This window comes from Molossus molossus, unplaced genomic scaffold (genome assembly GCF_014108415.1).
Source record: "Molossus molossus isolate mMolMol1 unplaced genomic scaffold, mMolMol1.p scaffold_m16_p_15, whole genome shotgun sequence".
In the NCBI taxonomy this organism is placed as follows: domain Eukaryota; kingdom Metazoa; phylum Chordata; class Mammalia; order Chiroptera; family Molossidae; genus Molossus; species Molossus molossus.
Window position 1 is genome coordinate 79,849,187 of NW_023425350.1, and position 20,338 is coordinate 79,869,524.

Here is a 20,338-nt window from a genome sequence, read left to right on the forward strand (position 1 = left end):
AGTGGAACAGAATAGAGAACCCAGAAATGGACCCTAGGCAATATGCTCAATTAATATTTGACAAAGGTGGCAAGAGCATACAGTGGAGTAAGGACAGCCTCTTTAATAAATGATGCTGGGAAAATTGGACAGCTACTTGCCGAAAAATGAAACTAGACCATCAACTTAAACCCTACACCAAAATAAACTCAAAATGGATAAAAGACTTAAATGTAACTCATGAATCCATAAAAATCCTAGAGGAGACTGTGGGCAACAAAACCTCAGACATCATACGCAGCAGAATTTTTACTGACACATCACCTAAGGCAATAGAAACAAAGGAGAAAATGAACACATGGGACTACATCAAACTCAAAAGCTTCTGCACAGCGAAAGATACAATCATCAAAACGGAAAGGCTACCCACTATATGGGAGAGCATAATTGCCAATGATATATCAGATAAGGGGTTAATTTCCAATACATATAGAGTGCTCATACAACTCCACAAAAGGAAGACAAAGAATCCAATTAAAAAATGGGCAGAGGAACTAAATAGACACCTCTCCAAACAGGACATACAAATGGCTAAGAGACATATGAAGAAATGTTCATCATCACTAATCATCAGAGAGATGCAAATCAAATCAACAATGAGGTATCACCTCATACTTGTCAGAATGGCCGCCATCAACAAATCATCAAACAACAAGTGTTGGCGAGGGTGTGGAGAAAAGGGGACTCTAGTACACTGTTGGTGGGAATGCAGACTGGTGCAGCCACTATGGAAAACAATATGGTGTCACCTCAAAAAATTAAAAATTGATCTCCCATTTGATCCAATGATCCCACTTCTAGGAATATACCCTACGAAGCATAAAACACCAATCAGAAAGAATATATGTACCCCCATCTTTGTAGCAGCACTATTTACAATCGCTAAGATCTGGAAACAGCCCAAGTGCCCATCAGTAGACAAATGGATTAAAAAGCTGTGGTACATATACACAACGCAGCAGTAAGAAAGATCTCTTATCCTTTGAGACTACATGGAGGGTATCATCCTAAGTGAAACAAGCCAAACAGAGAAAGACAAATTTCATATGATCTCACTGATTTGTGTAATATAATGAACATAACAGTTTGAGGACAATCCCCTAAGGAGTGGGGAGGTGAGAGAGGGATGAACCACAGAACTTATATGCATGTATGCATGAACAGTGGACATGGACAACAATCTGGGGAAGGAGCCGGGAGGGAAGGGGGAGGGGGGAATCAGTGGGGGAAAAAAGGAGAATCATTTGTAACAAAAATTAATCAATAAAAAAAAAAAAGATATCTAGGAATAAACTTAACTAAAGAAGGAAAGGATCTCTTCACAGAAAACTACAGGTCATTGAAAAAAGACATAGAGGAAGACATAAAAAAGTGGAAGCATATACCTTGTTCACTAATTGGAAGAATTGACATCATTAAAATGTCCATAGTATACAAAGCAATTTATAGATTCAATGCAATCCCCATCAAAATACCAATGACATATTTTACAGAAGTAGAACAAATACTCCAAAAGTTTCTATGGAACCCAAAATGACCCTAAATAGCCACAGCAATCTTGAAAAAGATGAAAAAAGTAGGAGGGATCACAATACCAGATACCAGGTTATACTACAAAGCCACTACAACCCAAACAGACTGGTACTGACACAAGAACAGGCATATAGATTAATGGAACAGAACAGAGAACCCAGAAATTGATCCAAGTCATTATGCACAATTAATATTTGACAGAGATAGCAAGAGCATACAGTGGAGTAAAGACAGCCTCTTCAATAAATGGTGTTGGAAAAATTGGATAGCGAGATGCAAAAAAAATGAAGCTAGACCACTAATTTATACCATACACAAGAATACACTCAAAATGGATAAAAACTTAAATATGACTTATGAATCCATAAATATCCTAGAAGAAAATGTAGGCAACAAAATTTTAGACATCATACGCAGCAGAATTTTCAATGGAACAATGCCTAAGGAAAGAGAAACAAAAGAAAAAATAAACATGTGGGAATATATCAAACTAAAAAGCTTCTGCACAGTGAAAAAAAACCCATCAAAATGGAAAAGGAACGCACTATTTGTGAGAGTATAATTTCCAATGATACATCAGTTAAGGGGTTAATAACCAAAATATATAGAATGCTCATACAGCTCAACAAAAGGAAGACAAAGAACCCAATTAAAAAATGGGCAGAGGGCCTTTCGAAACAGGACATACAAATGGCCAAGAGACATATGAAAAAATTCTCAACATCATTAATCATCAGAGAGATACAAACTAAAACAACTATAAGGTATCACCTCACCTGTCAGAATGGCCGCCATCAACAAATCATCAAACAAGTGCTGGCGAGGGTGTGGAGAAAAGGGGACTCTAGTGCACTGCTGGTGGGAATGCAGACTGAAGCAGCCACAATATGGTGTTACCTCAAAAATTTAAGAATTGAATTGCCATTTGACCCAGTGATCCCACTTCTAGAAATATATCCTAAGAAGCCTGAAACACCAATCAGAAAAAATATATGTACCTTTATGTTCATAGCAGCATTATTTACAATTGCTTAGATCTGGAAACAGCCCAGGTGTCCATCAATAGATGAGTGGATAAAAATGCGGTGGTACATATACAGAATGGAGTACTATGCTGCTGTAAGAAATAAAGATCTCTTATCTTTTGAGACAACATGGAGAGAACTGGAGAGTATTATCTTAAGCGGAACAAGCCAGTCAGAAAGACAAATACTACATGATCTACTTATTTGTGGAATATAATTAACAAAACAAACTAATGAATAAAATAGACCCAGAGACATAGAAGTAGGGTAAAAACTGACAAACCTCAGAAGAAAGAGTGGGGTAGGGGAGGGAAGAGATAAATCACAGAACTTACATGCATGTATGTGTAACCATAAACATAGATAACAATGCTGGGGATGGGGCAGTGTGAGGGGGATATTGGGAGTATGGTGTCAATGGGGTAAAAAGGAGAAACATCTGTAACAAAAATAAATTCATTTAGCCCTGGCCGGTTTGGCTCAGTGGTGAGAGCGTCGGCCTGCGGTCCTGAGAGACCCGGGTTCGGTTCCCGCTAAGGGCACGTACCTCGGTTGCAGTTTGTCCCTGGCCCTGGTTGGTCGTGCGGGTGGCAGCCACTCGATGTGTTCCTTTCACATCGATGTTTCTCTCTCTCTCTCTCTCTCTGTTCCTCTCTCTCCCTCCCACTCTACCTGAACAAAAAATGGAAAAATGTCCTCGGGTGAGGATAAAAAAAAATAATAATAAAAATAAATAAATAAATTCATTTAAAAAAGTTAAAAATTAAATAAAGAAAAAATAAAAGGGATCCAAATTGGAAAGAAGGAAGTGAAACTGTCATTATGCGCAGATGACATGATATTATACATAGAAAACCCCATAGAGTCCATCAAAAATCTACCAGATTTAATTAACAAATTTGGCAAGGTAGCAGAATACAAAGTTAACATCCAGAAATTGATGGCATTCTCATACACCAATAGGGAACACTCAGAAAGGGAAACTGAAAAATCAATCCCATTTACCATTGCAACAAAAACAACAACAAAATACCTAAGAATAAACTTAACCAAGAAGGTAAAAGACCTGTTCTCATAAAACTATAGGACATTAAAAAAAGAAATCGATGAAGATATAAAAAACTGGAAACATATACCATGTTTATGGACTGGAAAAATCAACATCATTAAAATATCCTTACTACCCAAAGCAATCTACAAATTCAGTGCAATCCCTATTAAAGTACCAATGGAAAATTTTACATATCTAGAAAGTTTATATGGAACCATAAAAAACCCTGAATGGCCACAGAAATCTTGAAAAAGAAGAATAAATTTGGAAGAATCATAATACCAGATATAAAGTTATACTACAAAGCCATCATGATCAAAACAGCCTGGTACACACACACACACACACACACACAGACATATCAATCAATGGAACAGAACAGAGAACCCAGAAATCGACCCAAGACTGTGTGCACAATTAATATTTGACAAAAGAAACAAGAGCATACAATGGAGAAAAGAGTCTCTTTAATAAATGGTGCTGGGGAAAATGGACAGCTACATGCAAAAAAAAAAATGCAATTAGACCACCAACTTACACCATACACAAGAAGAAACTTAAACTGGATAGAAGACTTAAATGTAAGCTGTGAAACCATGAAAATCCTAGAAGAAAATGTAGGCAGCAAAATGTCAGACATCACATGTAGTAGAATTTTTTTCAATATATCACCTGGAGCAAGAGAAACAAAGAAAATAAATAAAGAAATGAGACTACATCAAAGTAATAAAGCTTCTACACAGCAAAAGAAACCAGTATGAAAATGAAAAGGAAACTCACTCTCTGGGAGAATATATTTGCCAATGATACATTGGATAAGGGGTTAATATAAAAAATATATAGAGTGCTCATACAACTCAACACAAGGAAGATAAACAACCTAATTAAAAAATTGGCAGAGAACCTCAATAAACACTTCTCCAAAGAGGACATAAAAATTGCCAGGAGACATATGAAAAAATGCTCAACAGCTTTAATCATCAGAGAGATGCAAATTAAAACAACTACGAAATACCACCTCACACCTGCCAGAATGGCAGCCATCAACAAATCCTCAAACAAGAAGTGTTGACGAGGGTATGGAGAAAAGGGGACTCTAGCACATTGCTGGTGGGAATGCAGACTGGTGCAGCCACTATGGAAAACAGTATGATGTTTCCTCAAAAAATTAAAAATGGAATTGCCATTTGATCTAGTGATCCCACTTCTTGGAATATATCCTAAGAAGACTAAAACACCAATCAGGAAAAATAAATGCACCCCCTATTTTTATAGCAGTGCTATTTATAATAGCTAAGATCTGAAAACAGCCCAAGAGTCTATCAGTAGATGAGTAGATAAAAAACCTATGGTACATTTACACAAAGAATACTATGTAGCTATAAGAAAGAAAGATCTCGAATCCTTTGAGATAACATTGAGGGACCTGGAGAGTATTATGCTGACTGAAATAAACCAAGTACCACACGATCTCACATATTTATGGAATCTCATGAAGAAAATAAGCTGTAGAGCAAAATAGACTCAGAGTCATGGAAGTAGGGACCAGACTAACAAAACTCAGAGGGATAGGAGTGGGAGGGATGGGAAGAGAGAAACCAAAGAACTTACATATATGCACAACCAATGATCACAGACATTAGCTTGGGGAAAGTGGGAGGGGGTGGGAGCGGGCAGGAGGGTTTTAATGGGGAATAAAGGGGGACATCTGTAATACTTCCAACAATAAAATAATTATTTAATTAATTAAAGCAGTAAATATATATGTGTGTGTGTGTATGTGTGTGTGTTTGTACACACATACACACACATACATATCATGCTGACCATTAAAATTCCACTAAAATTACTGAAGTTAGAAAGACTGACCATGCCATGTATTGCAGAGAACATTGAACAACTGAAACTTTCATATGCAGCACTTATGAAAACTTTTTGGTATTATCTACTATAACTAACTCAGCAAATCTGCCTTGAGGGATACACCAAATAGAAATTCATACATATATTCACCAAAAGAGACATTTGTTAGAATATTCATGGCAGTAGTATTCATAATATTAAAAACTAGAATTTTCCTAAATTGCCATCAATAATAGAATAGACAGAATGACATTAGTACCATCGTGGGGAAGTGAGATGGCCCTTCTGTATCTCCCCTTTAATCCACAACTAGTAGGATATGTATAATCCAACAAAGATTCCTTTGCTCAGCACACTAAGTCACCTGAAAGATCTACACATCAATACATCTGAACGTGGGTGTTTTGGCCCACATAGTGTGGGCAGAACAGGGCAGAAAACAGAGATGAAGCCTGTATCCCCAGTTCCCTGGGCTCAGCTGCAGCCCCAGGAATTGATAGTGAAGGTGTTGGTGTGCAGGCCTCACACCACAGCCTACCAAAGAGTAAGGAGTGTAGAGTAGTGTCAGCATACAAAAATCTGGCTCCCTCCCTCCACTGCAGTGGTGCTAGCCTCAACAGAGAGCCTGGTAGCAGTGGCAGAGATGTGTTTCCAACCTCTGGCCACAGCACAGTGGCAACAGTGGCCATAGGAAATCAGGTAGCAGCATGGCAGGCTTGCAGACTTAGCTTCTCACACACACACACCCATCACACCCCCTGCTGCTCTGGTGATAGAACCCCAAAATCCAAACAACCCAGACACAGCTAGGACACCCAGCACCAGGGTCATCCAGATAACCCAGAAACAGCTGGAACACTCAATTGTCCTGTTTACCCAGAAATCCCAGACACAGCTGGGACACCCATCAATCTGGTCACTCAGGCAGCCCAGACACAGCTGGGACACACGTCAATCTGGTCTCCCAGATAGCCAGGGATCTCAGAGACCCAGTAACACAGAGGTTAGAGAAAACAAATACTTGCACTATGGCACCATCTACTGGAAAACAAACCAAAAGACCTTTATTGATCTGCTGAATTATTAAAAACAAAATGGTACCTAAATAAGAAAAGGGTTCACTACTTCAAATGCAAAGGCAGAGGAACAACACACTATGAACAAACAAGGGAATGTGGTATCACAAAGAGAAAACAATTCTCCATAAACCAACCTCAAAGCCATGGAAGACTGTGATATACATGACAGAGAATTCAAAAGAACAGTAATAAAGAAACTGAACAGGACACAAGAAAATTCAGAAAGGCAGTTCAGTGAGATCATGAATAAAATTAATGAAGAAGAGCACTTTACCAGACTGGATACTGAAACTCTAAAAAAGAACTAAGCAGAAAATTTGAAACTAAAGAACTCAATAAATGAGATGAAGTAGATCATATGAAGACAGAATTTGTGAACTCAAGGATAGAAATCTAGAATTGATTCAGGTGGAAGGGGAGAGAGAACTAAGACTTTTTGTTTTAAAAAATGGAAGAATACTAATGAAAGATATCTTCTCCATTAGAAAGGGTAATATAAGTATAATGAGTATGTTAGAAGAAGTGAGGAAGAAGGGAACAGACAGCCCAGTCAAAGAAATAATAGGTGAGAATGTTCCAAACCTGGAGAAGTAACTGTACACACAAGTACAAGAAGCTAGCAGAACACTTAATTATCTCAACCCAAAAAGTCCTACTCAAGATACACTATATTAAAACTGTCCAAAGGCAATAATAAAGAGAGAATTCTTAAAGCAGTCAAGGGAGGAGAAAAGACAGCAACCACAAAAAAAAAAAAAAACACCATCAGGTGTGCCGACTCTCTCTGCCTGCCAGGGGTCATCCAACACAATGAACTACAAGCAGACACTGTTTGGAGTGAGGGGGAGCATCACAAGGGAGCAAATGCTCCAGTTCTCTGGATACAGCCCAATTTATTTGCAAAGTGGTTCCGTAGGTTGCATGGTGTTTTAGGTAATTAAGTCCTTGAGATTGTATCTCTGCTGACCATACAGCCAAGCCCAGCATATTTCCTGTCTCTCACTGTTTTCAGCAGAGATACATCATAACAAACACATTCCTGCTTGGGCAAATCACCCATTGTCGCTCTCAGGGGGGCTTTCCAAACACAATTCATGCATACCTTATCTATTCACATGTATACTACTTTAATCCTTGGCTGGCCAGGCTGCAAGAATGCATGCCTCAAGGTTACATTTTGTTTATCCACCAAACCCCTAACTCGACATCTCCCCCTTTTTTGTTTTCTTGAAATTGAGGAATCGCCATGGCTGCAGTGGTCAGCAGTGTCATCACTCGCTTTTCAGTCTTCTGCATAGAGGACACCATTCACCAGTCTTCGGAGTGCTATGAGGCCAACACACACACACAAAAACAACTAATAACAGTAAAAATCCAGAGTCGAAGATTGAAACCCCAAAACCAATGCTTTGGATTGAGCCATTGGGCATTATCTGAGATTGCCTTTAAAATATTCTGTTGAGCAAGTTGTATATCTGCTAACTGTGTTTCCAGAGTCTTTTTTAGATTAGCTACTTGCCCTCCAAGGTTGCAGCAAAAACTCTTTGTAAGAGTTGCTTGACTACTGTCCAATTGTGGGAAGTGGCATTCCAAGGCAATGCATGACTAAATTCCTAATCACAGTGCAACATGGAGTGAGTGGCTGAGGCCTCTTCACACTCACCTAGCCACAATACAGCTGCCTCTAAGGCATCTAATTGAGCTAGCATTCCTTGATCAATTTCTGTCCAGAAAGCTATATCTTTAGTAACATAGGTCATTACTTTAGCCACTATATGTGCCACTTGGACTGATTCTGTCAAGGCCGTGACTGAAACAACTGCAGAAGCAGCAGTGACTATACCTGAAATTATGAATGAAATGCTTTAGCTAATAAGTGGGTGTTACAATTAGCATCCAAGGTCAACTATGCCATCTGAGAAATTGAGTTGAAGGGCAGGTCCTTCCTGCTCGTGGTAAGGTCTTATCCACTGAGCTGCCAGCCACTTGGGACCTGTCGGAGATAAAGCATAAGCATGCCCATGCCCCTACACCAATAACTCTGCAGGAACTTGCCATTCAGGCCCTTGCTGTGGATCTCTGTTCAGACTAAAGGCCTGGGCCCTGTGGTAGAGCCTTCTGTTGAAAATGTCGCTCTGCAGCTGTAGGGCCAAAGCAACCTCGATTTTAAAAATTAAGGGTATAGATTGCCAAAGAAAGTTGATTCACAGGGGGTTCACTCATATCCCTCCTTCTTTTGTTTTGTAATTAATAATTTTAAGGTAGTATGAGCACTTCAACAATAGCTTGCTTTGTAGGGTTATAGGGGATGCCAGTTTTATGCCCAATGCTCCACTGTTGGAGAAATAATTTAATGCTTTGAGATGTATAGACTGGCCCATTATCCATTTTGTAAGTTTCTGGGGGTGAATAGTTCCTGCCCCTAATACACACCCTAAGTATTGCCAAGGTTCTAATTGCTGTACCTTGTCTGGAGCAATTTGTAATCCTCTTTCAAAGTCTCCTGAAGCAATATAGGCATAAATCAGTTCTTGTGGGGAACAGGCAGCTAACAAAGTATCATCCATATAATGGTATAGATAAATAGCAGGAAATATTTTTCTTATTGGATCAATAGCATGATGGACATAGTATTGACAAATTGTTGTACTATTCACCATTCCTTGGGGTAGTACCTTCCACTGAAACCATTGCATTGGTTCACTATTGTTAATGGAGGGAACAGAAAAAGCAAATTTCTCTCAATCTGTAAGGACCAAAGGGATAGTGAAAAAACAATCCTTAAGATCTATAACAGTGACAGGCCATTTTCAGGAATCATTGTAGGATTGGGAAGCCCAGGTTGTAAAACTCCTATGGATATGGATTCTATAACAGCATCGATTGCCCTCAAATCATGTAGTCATGTCCATTTACCACCTTTTTTAGGAATAACAAAAATGGGAGTGTTCCAGAGACTGACTGAATGTTCTATAGAATCTGCTTCTAATTGTTCTTTTACTAATTTGTTTGGTTGTAATAACATTTCCCCTTAAGGGACACTGATCAACCCATACCAGCTCTGTCATTTTCCAGGCCAATGAAAAGAGGAAAATTTTACCAGTGACCCCTAGCCAAAAGGCTGGGTTTGAATAGCCATTCCCCATTGAGAGAGAAGACCCCCTCCTCACAAATTTAGATGAGACTCCATGACATAAGGTTGAATCATCCTTTTTGTCCATCTGGACCTGACAGGAAAGGCAGCGAGTACTGTGTTGAGGAGCTTGAGTTCCTCCCACTCCTGTTTCTAGCAGCGGTCCTGGGGCTTTAGGCCATTTCTTAGGCTGTTCTCAGCTGTTATAATAGAAATGTCTGCCCCCGTATCCACTAATCCTGAAAATAGTTGTCCTTGTATTTTAATGGAGAGCAAGGGTTTTTTGGTGTTAATAGCAGCTGAAAACCACACTGACCAGTGCTCCCAAACCCTGCATTTTTTTTTTTTACTGTGGAGGTGGCTCCAGGAACCCAGTAGGATGACAAAAGGAGTTGAACTATTTGGGTTCCTGGTGTTAATATATAAAAGCCCACTGCCTTAAGCATTATTTTAATTCCTCCTTCAAAATGTGAGTCAATTAGTCCTGGCATCACTTGTATCCCTTTCATTGTTAAACTAGACCTTCCAATCACTAAACCCATCTTTCCCTCAGCGAGGGGCCATACACTCCTGTAGGAACTAAACAAATATCATCAGACTCCTTAAGGGTTAATTCTGTGGTAGTAATAAGGTCCAGACCAGCACTTTCTGCTGTGGATGCTCAAAGGTCTCCAATCCTCTGCTTGATCGACTGAGATAATAAGCCTGAGGCTGAGGGCCCCAGGGAGCTGTCTGGGTGCAGGGTCTCATACCCCTCCTCCCATTTCCTGCAAGGAATTTTCAATTTTGTCAAATTTAGATTTATACTGATTGGCCCAATGCAGCTCTTTGCCACACTGGAAACAAGGCTTAGCAGGCATGCCACTGGTTTTGACCGTTCATTTCCTACATTCCTTCTGAAAATGTCCCGGCTTGCCACAACTGGAACATAGTTTGAACCCTTGTCCTTTTTTGAATTCTGCGATTTGCAATGTTCTGAGAGCAGCAGCTAACACACTTCAGTCCCTGCATTCTGACATGCTTTTATATATTGCCCTATATTTGGGATTTTTCCCTTCAAAGGAGCAAGTACAGCCTGACAATCTGCATTAGCAGTCTCATGGGCTAATTATAATAACAATGTATCTGCTGTTTCTTTATTATCAACCTGTCTACTTACAGCTGCTTGCAATCCATTAATGAATGATACATAAGATTCCTGTGCTTTTTGCCTAATTGTAGCAAAAGCGGGTGTCCTTTCTCCAGACTCTGGAACCCTTCACCAAGCTTTAGTAGCCAAATCTGAGGCCTGAAGAAATAATCTAGCATCTTGTCTTACCTGTACTTGGGGATCTAAATAGTTTCCTTGCCCTAGTAATATGTCTTGGCCAATAGAAATCCCTGCCCCAAGGTTTTCTGCTGCGTGACTCCTTCCTGATCTTCTAACTTTCACACTGCAAACTGGGCCAGCATCAGCGCTGCTTTTATGAGTGCAGCCCAATCCCAGGGAGTCATCTGACAACTACTAGCCACTCCCCCCAATATTCCTTAACTTTGTAAACCGTTTTCCATTATGCTTTACCTGAATTCTTTAAAAACCTGATAGGGCAAACATTCACGCACAGTTGTTGACCTGGCTGCGTTGTGGCAGAAATTCCGTCGGTGGGAAGGGACAGACTGCACACACTCAAAGGATTAGAAAAGGACTATTTAATGTGCACAGGTGCTGGCCCAGCAGAGTCACCTCCAAAGAAAGGCTGAGCCCCGGGTTCCAGCCACCTTTTATACATGATAAGCCTCCGGGCATTTGGGGGCTTTCTAGTTCCACTGTAGTTTAGGTGGTTGGCGGATGCAAGGGGATTACAAAAGCCAGAGGCGGGGTCTCTGCACTGCCTAAGGGGCTGCACCTGGCTTGCCTTCTCATTCCCCCCTCTTGATTCTCAAGTTGCTTCAGCAGACTTAGAGAATATCTTGAACAGGGACTTCCCTTAGTGCCACATGAGGAGGAAGGGCGACAATCTCTCTGACTGCTTCCTGCTGAAATAGGGGCATTGAAGGGGAGGGATGCAGCAACTAGAGTTCTTCACCATCCAGAGGAGAGTAGTTGGGGCCCTTATTTGAAGCATCATTCGCAGCTTCATTATTTCTAAGTGAGAAGAAATAAAATGGGTTAGCATGTTGAGAATACAAGGGCCAAACAGGAGCACTATAGAAAGCATTAAGAGAGGACAGCTAATGGGAGTACCCAAGATGCCCAGTTCCATATGTTACCCCAGGAACTTCAAGATTCTGATAATTTGTCTTTTGTGATTCATTCCTTTAATTGCTAGGCCATATCTCTAACTATTTCTGACTGATTAACATAGAAGCAACATTCTTCATTTAAGAAGAGGCATATTCCTCCCTTTTCAGTGATCAGTAGGTCTAACCCCCTTCTATTTTGTAATACTACTGCTGCTAAGGAGTCTGCTTGATCCTGTAAGGCTACTAAGGACACAGAATCCAGTGCTGGGATCAGTCCAGCAAGTGGTGACCATCAATTCTATTGGAGGAGTCCTCATGTGCTTGCCATGGACCGATCAGCAGGATTCCCTGTCCTCTAAAGGGAGACCTGCAGAGGGTTGTTCTGGCTGGCGGTCGCTCTCCAGGCAGGCTGGTTGTCCTGTGGCAGGTGAGCCGCCCTCCCCCGTGAGCGGTGGGTCCAGGTGTCAGACCTGCAGCCCTGAGAGCTGTGGGAGGGGTCAGTACAACTGAACAGGCCCTTCCAGGTTGGTGTGAGGGGCTCCCTTTCCAGTCCTTTATCCAGACTTGGCCCCTGGTCTGTGGGGTGTAGAGTTATTCCCAGGGAGACGGGTATTCTGTCGGTTACCCACTTATGTACCTCAAGAATGGTTTTTCCTTGTCCTTGTAGTTGTTTTCAGATTTCCAGATTTCTCAGTTCTTTTATATCCTCTTTGAATTTAATCAGTGGGGGAGGTGTCCCATATAATATTTCAAAAGCAGAGAACCCTATCTTTGCCTGAGGGGTACAACATACTCGCAGGAGAGCTAAGGGCAGTGTATCAGTCCAGGGAAGATTGGTTTCTTGACATAGTCTTGCCATGGTCTGCTTAAGGGCCCGGTTCATGTGTTCTCCTTCCCCTGAGCTCTGGGGCTGGTAGGCCGTGTGCAAATTCCATTGGGTGCCTCGAGTTTTAGCTCCTGCTGTACTATTTCCGCTATGAAGGCTGGGCCGTTGTCTGATCCTATAGTCAAGGGCATTCCATATCTCGGGATGATGTCTCTCAGTAGAGCTTTGGTTACATCTCTTGCCTTTTCGGTTCATGTGGGAAAAGCTTCAACCCAGCCGGAGAAAGTACAGATGAAAACCAGGAGATATTTATTTCCTCTACTGGGTCCTATTTCCGAGAAGTCTACCTCTAGCTCTTCAAAGGGTGCTTGGCCGCAGTGCTGGATCCCAGTGGGCCTGGTGGGGCCTTGTCTGGCATTGTTTTGAGCACAGAGGAGACAGGGTTGGGAGACCGAGGCACAGAGGGGTGGAAGTCCAGCAATCAGGTGGTACCGGCTTCATAAGGCTTCTCGTGCGGTTTTTCCCAGATGTGTGAGTTCGTGTTGTTGGAGGACTAACTGATGGGTAATGGTTCCAGCACGTAGATTCTGTGGCCTGGGAGGACCCACCATCCTTCCTGTGTTATATTTCCTCCCTCCTGTTGTGCCCATTCTTCTTTCCGGGCCGTGTGCAGTCGCAGGAGAACTGGACACCACCCCCACAGCTCCGAGAGCAGTCGCCCCAGGATCCCGAAGGACCCCACCACCAGCCTGCGGGATCTTAAAGTCCTGGAGCTGGTCCACATGGAGGCAGCGGCCACCCATGCAGGCCTGTGAGGGCCCACACGGGGTGCCATCGGCCCACGGTGAATGCTTGGTCTGGCACATGGCATGACCACTGAGATGCCCAGAGCACCAGAGGGAGCACAGGGTGGCAGCTGTGGACAGGGTGTGAGGGGCCTGAAGGTCAGCTGGCACTGGTGGTCTGCGTCATAGTCTTTGCCAGGGAAAGTCACAGGCAGGTGCAGGGGGGCCTCTGGCTTGTCTCAGAGACAGTGCATGTGGTCATTGTTCAGGAAGTCCATGATGAATCAGGCACTGTGGGGGGACCAGGGCTCCTCAAGACCACAGGGGCCATCAAGGGAGCCCTGACATGACGAGAGGCGCTCCCAGGCCCCTTCAGATCGACACATGGAGCACAGCTCCAAGCCGTGTCACACACAGTGCCCACGTCAGCCATGCCCAGGGTGTCACAGGCAGAGACCACACACGGGTCCTGATGGGTAAACAGTGAAGTGACCAGGGTCCAAGTCCGCAGGGGTGTTGAGTCCTCGCTGCCAGGCACAGAAGCTGTGCAGGGAGGGGGTGGCACTGGGTCCCACCTGGGGCCCTTCCTCTCCTGGCCCTTGAACCACCAGCCGAGTCACCACCCAGCTGACAGGGTTGTGGATGCTCAGACGCTTGAGGCCTTGGCTGCGGCCATGACTGTGAGCAGGTGGCGCTTCGGCCCTGTGCCCTGAAATGCTGCCACCTTGTCGTCTGCTGCCACCTTGTCGTCTGCCACCACCAGAATCTACACCAGTGGTTCTCAACCTTCCTAATGCTGTGACCCTTTAATACAGTTCCTCATGTTGTATGTGGGCGTATCTGTATGTGGGCAGACCTGCCTGGAGATGGACAGAGGAGCAGTCTCTTGGTTCCTAAGACCATCAGAAATATGTGTTTCTTGATGGTCTTAGGCAACCTCTGTGAAAGGGTTGTTCGACCCCCAAAGAGATCGTGGCCCACAGGTTGAGAACTGGTGGTCTACACAAACCTCCTCAGGGAAGCACAGTGCTTGGCTCTTCAGGGGCTAGGTCTGGGGTTCCCAGGAGAAGTCTTGACGCTGCACATGGGGCCCTGGCCACTGGTGGGACTCTTCTGGCAGAGGATGTGAGCCCCAGGCGCCCCTACAGACTTAGGGGTGCCTCCCTTCAGGGGCTGGATGTGAAGTTTGGTCCCCTGATACTGCAGCACTCCTAAGAGGGCTCCCTCGTCCCAGTGCAGAGATGCCACTGACTCTGGATCTCCAGTGATGGTGCCAGTGAGGTAGGTGCCGGCTCTGCCCCAGCCAGCAGCTCAGGTGCCTGGCCCAGGTCCTGCACTGTGAGCCCCTCCACCCGCACACCCAGGTCTTGCTCCAGCTCTAGCAGCAGAGTCTCCCCAAAGGCAGGCAAATGGTTCCACAGCCTAGCAGGGATGTCCAACCCAGGCAGGACTCTGCCATGGACTTTCTCAGGAAACACGCTCTCCTCCTCCTGGGGGAGGGGGCTGACCAGCCTGCTGCAACCGGGTCAATTTTCTTGGAATGGTAAGCTACTAAATCCCTGGGTTAGGACTCCCGGGGATGTGCAGGAGCCCTAAGGCTGGTGCCTCCGTGAGCTTGGTAAACGCTTTCTCGGCCAGGGCCCCGGACAAGGGGCACCTATTCTCCTCCTCCCAGGGCCTCACATAAGGGTTTTGCCAGGTCTGAAGATCCAGGTACCCATATTCAACAAACCCTGCTGCTCCCAGGAGTTCTCGCCTCTGTCACGGGAAGTGGGAACCAGAATGTCGCAGACTGCCTGTCTTCTTTCGGCCCCTAGCATTCGTTTGCCTCAGGTGATCTTGAAACCTGAGTCTGGCCCGTAGCAGCTGGGTGGAGCAGAGGTTCCTGGTTTGTTCGCTGGCGGTTGGAGTGCTCATTTTTCCGCCTCCTGCATGCCCCTCACTGGGGATTGGGCCCACAACCTGGGTATGTGCCTTGACTGGGAATCAAACAGGCGACCTCTTGGTGCAGGGCCCACGCTCAACCCCTGGGCCACAGTGGCCGAGCTGAGTGCAGGAGGGAGGCCAGCGGCAGCAGGAGCAGCCACGCCAGCCCAGGGAAGGTCACCGTGGGAAAAGCAGACGGGGTTGGGCTCCCCACAGCCAGCTGCCCGTCCAGCTTCTCCTGGGATGTGGGTCCGGCTGGGACCTGGCAGGGTGCTGAGCTGGGAGGGACTGAAGCCGTCTGGCACCGTGTCCTTCACACCCTGGCTTGGTGGAAAGCTCCCCTCCTCAGCCTGGGGCTCAGACTAGCGCCAGGGTCAGAGGCAGCATTTCAGAGGGGCTGGGGACCTTCAGACGACATGGAGAAAACTTGTTCCTTCGCTTGGGAGAGGTGCCTAGTGGCCCAGCTCCTGCAAACCCTCCTCTCCTGCGTCTTTGTCTCTCCCTGTCCTCTCTCGTGTCTCTGTGTCTGCAGGTCTCCCTGAGGGTTCCTCATTAGGTGAGGCCTCTCATGCCCAGGCTTCTACGTCTAGATGTCCAGCTGGCGCCTGGGTCTGGAGACACTTTCTGGCTTCTGTGACAATCAGCTATAGTCGACCCAGGTGGAGCGATAAGTCTGGAAAACTGATTTCCCTCCCATAGGGTCCCATGAAGGCCCATTTTCTATGGAGTCCTTATCTCCCACAGTGGTAATTGCATTGCTGCTGGGGTTTTAGTCCCTGAGTCACTGACTTCAAACATCTTTCTACTAGTTCTGGTGACGCTGGCACCGGTGTAGCATTGGCCGGTTGTGGGGGTGAGATGGATGAAGGGGGGCTGTTGGGCAGGTAAGAGTCCCCATGCCTAGGTCGCGGGTGTATGGTGGTGACAGTGGATGGGTCTCTCTGAATTTTCTTGTAATATAGGAGGCTGCTTAATTCACTGTGAAGTCTTCTTTTAACCTTGTGCCATAAGGAAATTACACTGTCCCTGACTAGTAACACAGAATCAGACCCAAGGAGGTCTAATTTGGGCTATTTCCAACCACTAGTCTATGTAGGAAAATTGGTTGAATGGCCGAAGTCTCCAGTGACTACCCTATACATGGCCTGGACTGTGGGGACATTAAGGGTGCCTTCAGAGGGCTATTCCACACCAAAGGTGGGCCATTCTAATTCAGAGAGGGTGCGCAATTTTCTGGGGGTCAATCTGACCCCATAATCTCCTGAGAACCCCTTTATGAAATTCTTTATCGTACATTCCAGAACAGTGAGTTTAGAGAAACTTCCCCCCATAATGATGTCTAAGATTGTTAAGCAACCCCCCAGTGAATGGTGTCACAAGACAAACAGGAGGAAACTCTAGTTTTGTCCACCTGGCCCCTTCCCTTTCAGGGACTTAGGTGCCTCTTGGCATTGGCAGGTCAGTATAAGCCCCTGACTCAGATCAGGTTTGCTGGCAGAGACAATGTCCCCGTGAACCCGACACTGCCCTTAGCCATATGCGGTCATCACAGATATGCAGGCTGGGACTCACACAGGCTCGGTAACAGGCATTGTGGAGCACGGTCACTCACACACAATCACAGAATTTAAACTCCCACTGAGGAATTCCCTGTCCTGTGCAGCGTCTGTGCTGCCTGGGAGGTGATCCAGCTCCCCTTCCACCTTAAAAGTGGTCCTGAACCCAGTCCCAGGTCCCTGGGGACACTTACCAATCCAATGTCCTGGCAGGCTTTTCTGGCAAGGGTCAGGGTCCAGTGAAATCACCAGTGGTGCACCTTTCCATCACAGGGGCCAAAAATTAGTGGCTCCTTCCCCTAGGCTTCCGACAACGGTGGCTCAAGGGGCCAGCATGGCTGTCGGCTTCCCAGCCAATGCACCAAAATGTTGTGGCAGAAATTCGGTCATCGGGAAGGGCAGACTGCACACACGCAGGGCATTACAAAAAGAGGATTAATGTGCACCGGTGCTGGCCCACCTCCAAAGGCTGAGCCCTGGGTTCCAGCCACCTTTTATACATGATAAGCCTCCAGGTATTTGGGGGCTTTCTAGTTCAACTGTAGTTTAGGTGGCTGGCGGATGTAAGGGGATTACGAAGCCAGGGGCAGGGTCTCTGCACTGCCTACGGGGCTGCACCTGGCTTGCTTCTCAGCTGTATTATAGCTGGGGATGCTCTGAAATCTCCAGCTTTCCTGGCCTCTCCAAGATAATCCTCCATAGCTGGGTGTGGAGAGGCTGAGGAATCCTGCAGAAAGGGTGGGGGAGGGGAGCAGAATTTTCCTCCTCTGATGAGCATGGCGAAGGACGGTTGGTTCTGCAGTGTCCTCGAAGGGGAGATTGGAGCCACTGCGCTGCTAGGACTGCTCTCCTTAGTTGGCGGCTGCAATGCTGTGAATACCAATTGCCATAAAAGGAGGGTCGAGGTGGAAAGATTACACCCCAAATCCTTGCACACCCTAAAAGTTTCCTCTACTTTGAAACACGTCACAATCAAATGTGCCCTCCTTAGTAACCATGGGCAGCACTCCTGCAAGTCCCTCAGCAGCTGCAGGAGCTTTCGCTCCAATAAAGAGCATTGAGCTGCCTTCAGTAGTTATTGTAAGACTTGCGCATCAAGTCACGGATCTTTAGAAAATCCGGACCCCATGCTGTCTTACTGGAAAACCCCTCAGGACTCTAGGTATGTGGGCAGCTGTCCTAAGCTGAGTGCCACTGACTCGAGATAACTTGAGCACACTTTTACTTTTGACCTGGATCACTAATTCCCTTTCTATCTCCCTTTCACATACTGTTATGTTGCTGGTCACGCTGAATCATGTTGCTGCACATTTGAGTCATGTCGGGGTCACCACTTGCCAACTCTTTTGGCCTTCTGGGGGTCGCCACAAAGCAAAGGACTACAAGCAGACATTGCTTGGAGTGAGGGGGAGCATCACAAGGGAGCAACTGCTCTAGCTCTCTGGATACAGCCCAATTTATTTGCAAAGTGGCTCCCTAGGTTACATGGTATTTTAGGTAATTAAGGCCTTGAGATTGCGTCTCTACTGACCATACAGCCGAGCCCAGCATATTTTCTATCTCACTGTTTTCAGCAGAAATACATCATAACAAACACATTCACGCTTGGGCAAATCGCTATTGTTGCTCTCAGGGTGGCTTTTCAAACACAATTCACACATACTTATCTATTCACACGCGAACTTTGATCCTTGGCTGGCCAGGCTGCAAGAATGCACACCTCAAGGTTACATTTTGTTCATCCACCCAACCCCCAACCCTACAAGGTTTTTCTCAGATTTCTCAGCAGAAACTTTACAGGAGAGAGAGAGTGGAATGATACATTCAAAATATTGAGATACAAATCACCAGCCAAGAATACTGTACCCAGCAAAATTATCCCTTAGGTATGAGAGAGAATTAAAGATTTTTCCAGACAAACAAAAGCTGAGGGAATTTACCACCACCAGATCTGCATTCAAGGAAATGCTGAAAGAGCTCTTCTACCTGAAACAAAATGACAAAGTACACAAAAATCTGAGTGAGGTGACAGACGGACAGACAGCAGAAAACAGCTACTCTCTTTCAGGAGAGGGGGCCAAACACTTAATTATAACATAAAGGGTAAAGGGAAAAAAGCATTAAAATACTATGATTACTTCAACTTGGTAATAAACACAACATAAAAAGAGAATCTGTGCCCTGGCCAGTGTGGTCAGTTGGCGGGCACATCCTCCCTGCTCTGAGGCCGTGGGATAGAGTCCTGTTCAGAGCACATACCTGATGGGTATGTCAGAGCACATATGAGATGCAACTGATCGATGTCTGTGCCTCTCTCTCTAGTTCTGTCTCTATCTCCCTGTTCCTCCCTCTCTTATGAGAGAGAATTTGTAACAAAAACATATAAAGAGGAGAAGGAAAAGGACAAAACTTGTTCAGGTGAATAAAGATAAGCTGCTATCAGAACAAAAGGAACTATTTTATCTATGAGACCCTTCATACAAAACTTGTGGTTACCAAAAAAAAAAAAAAAAAAAATCTAGAGATACAAAACATAAAAAAAAGAAGGAAAAAATATCATAGAAAACAACAAAATTAAAGTACCAGACAGAAGCATAAGAAAAAAAAATTGGAAATAAGAGAAGTCAAAAAACAGATGATAAAATGGCATGAGTAAGTTCTCATGTGTCAGTGATTCCTCTAAGTGTAAATGGGCTGAACTCACAAATCAAAAGGCACAGAGTAATTAGATACATTTTAAAAGAAAGACCAGCCCTGGCCGGTTTGGCTCAGCAGTTGGAGCATCGGCCTGCGGTACAGAGAGACCCAGGTTCGGTTCCCGCTAAGGGCATGTACCTCTGTTGCAGTTTGTCCCTGGCCCTGGTTGGTCGTGCGGGTGGCAGCCACTCGATGTGTCCCTTTACATCGATGTTTCTCTCTCTCTCTCTTCCTCTCTCTCCTTCCCGCTCTATCTGAACAAAAAATGGAAAAATGTCCTCGGGTGAGGATAAAAAAAAAAAAAGAAAGACCAAACTATATACTGCCTTCAGGATCTGCATTTCAGATCTAAAGGCAAACATAGGCTCAAAGTGAAAGGGTCGAAGATTATACTCGAAGCAAATGGCATCCAGAAGAAAGTGAATAAGCCATACTTATATCAGACAAAATAAACTTCGAGACAAAAAAGTAACAAGAGGCAAATATAATAAAGGTGACAATCTATCAAGAAGACATAACATTTATTAATATATATGCACCCAACTTTGAAGCACCAAAATACATAAAGCAATCATTAAATACCTAATGCAAGAAATAGACAG

The 20,338-nt window shown here is 44.7% G+C and overlaps 1 pseudogene; it reads right to left on the bottom strand.

Moving 5' to 3' along the window:
• Window positions 1-13,393: 13,393 nt before the first annotated feature.
• LOC118630606 lies at window positions 13,394-18,359 on the bottom strand (annotated as a pseudogene).
• Window positions 18,360-20,338: the final 1,979 nt, after the last annotated feature.